At 34.4% G+C, this 1,947-nt stretch overlaps 1 pseudogene; it reads right to left on the reverse strand.

The window, feature by feature from the left end:
* Nucleotides 1-1,947, reverse strand: part of LOC106526584 (protein MB21D2 pseudogene) — a 5,031-nt pseudogene that overhangs the window by 2,034 nt on the left and 1,050 nt on the right.

A 1,947-nucleotide genomic window follows, 5' to 3' on the forward strand; every position in this document is an offset into this window, starting at 1 on the left:
CAATAGAGCCTTGCATTGGTCCAATACTGCCCCCTGCTGTATCTACTCAGTACTGAACCATAGTTGAATAATATTTGATCTCAATAGTTCAGTATTTACAATACTAATATGATTGTATTTTTGATGTTTTACTATAATGTTGTCTTAATACTGCTCTATTGTTGTAATATTATGCAGTTTTGTGTCAATAATTGTATTGGCAATGTGGCCTTTTTCTGCACACACACAAACCAACCCCTGGCACCACCCTCGGCCACAGCTCCAATGGTCTAATGCTCAATGTCATGGACTTTCATGTGGGACAACAGGGTTCAAAACCCAGCTAATGCAAAATTAACAGAAAATCTCTACAAACTTCATATTGTCACACAATTACCCTTATTAAAAAAACCTGCTGACTTGACAAGCACAAACTGGTATAGAAAACACATTTATACTTGGTCACAGTTCATTCTGCAAAGCCATGCTGCAATGACATGCTACATGGCAATGCACACTTGTTTTTACATCGTAAAAACCCATGTCTAGTTGTTGATGTTTTTATTTTTATTGTTTTGTAAATTATGTTTTGTTTGATTATATTCCGGGGATAAAAGGGGCAGACATTATAAGATTTCTTCTTCTTCTGCTACCTTTCATTTTATTTAGATTTGTGTACTTTCTTTGATTTTATTGTATATATTTATCTTTTAATGAAATTAATACATTTTTTGAACTGAATTTGAATATTTCTATGAAATTCAACAAAGCGTGCTGGCGTCAGGTAATTTAGCTACAGCCTCGTCATCCAGTTTTTAATTTTTGTCGATGGGTTTTGAAGAGAGTTTTTTTTTCAAAATAGGATCAAATCACTCGAGTTTTTCCAGTGAGCCCTTAAAGAGATACGCTGCCATGAAGAACATTATTTTATCTGCCCTTGTTCCAAATTTAATGATGATCTGAAACTTCAAAGTGTTTTTTTAAAATCCAGAAAAGCACTTGTTTCAAAGTGTGTTATTTAACACGCTGTCATTGGTTGAGGAGCTTTGTTTACAAATGTCCACATAGTTTTTAAATTGTTTTAACATCCTTACATTCTAAGATGCATTAAGTTGATTGGATGCTGCAGTTTGCCTTGTAATATTATTTTATACCTTTTCTGCTACTTTGGAAGTGGCTATTATTAAGTTTTATTAGTATGTTTAGGATACAAGATGCTTCCTACAAAGACCAGAACGTGAATCTTTTCCTAACGTTTCATGGCGATATCTTGAACAATAAGGAAGTTATGAGCAAAAATAGAAAAAAGAAGGTGAAATGGTCACAAAGCCTCATTGGTTCTGCTGATTTTACCAAAACAAACATCAATAACTTCATTCAACACATGATTTTGGTGTTACTTTGTAGTGTTCTTCTGGAATCCGCTGTCAAATTTAATATTGGTGTAGGCTAAAAATAAAATTATCCACATCCCTACTTCCTGTTGCTTTTAGACTTTTTAAACAAGGTATTTTGTAGCAAATACAGCTGGTTTTAAAGGTTACTGTGTTGCAATTTAAAATAAACATTTACTTTGTTTTATAGTTTGCTTTTTACACAAATACCTTTTATGTTTTTTTAGCCTCTAGTGCATCATAAGACTTTGTGGGGAGCTAACAAATAAAACCACATGACACCAAACAACTATTTATCATTTCTACAGCAGGAAAAACTGACATTAGTTACAAAAACTGAGCAAAACTTAAAGCTGTTAAAATTTCGTCAGCAGCTGCTGCCGTTTTCTTCCCTAACTGCTGTGACCAGAGTGTGCAAGGCTGCTCTGTGCGTTTGCTTATTTCCTCCTGCTTCGTTATTCGGTGCACAATATTGTGATTCGTTTCCCATCCACGTTTTCTCCACTTTGCCATGCTTCTCCTCCTGCAAACTTTGTCCTAGAGCTGCCATTGTAATTTATATCTGTAAAGCTCC

The sequence above is a fragment of the Austrofundulus limnaeus genome, unplaced genomic scaffold (assembly GCF_001266775.1).
Source record: "Austrofundulus limnaeus strain Quisiro unplaced genomic scaffold, Austrofundulus_limnaeus-1.0 Scaffold283, whole genome shotgun sequence".
NCBI classification, from domain to species: Eukaryota; Metazoa; Chordata; class Actinopteri; order Cyprinodontiformes; family Rivulidae; genus Austrofundulus; species Austrofundulus limnaeus.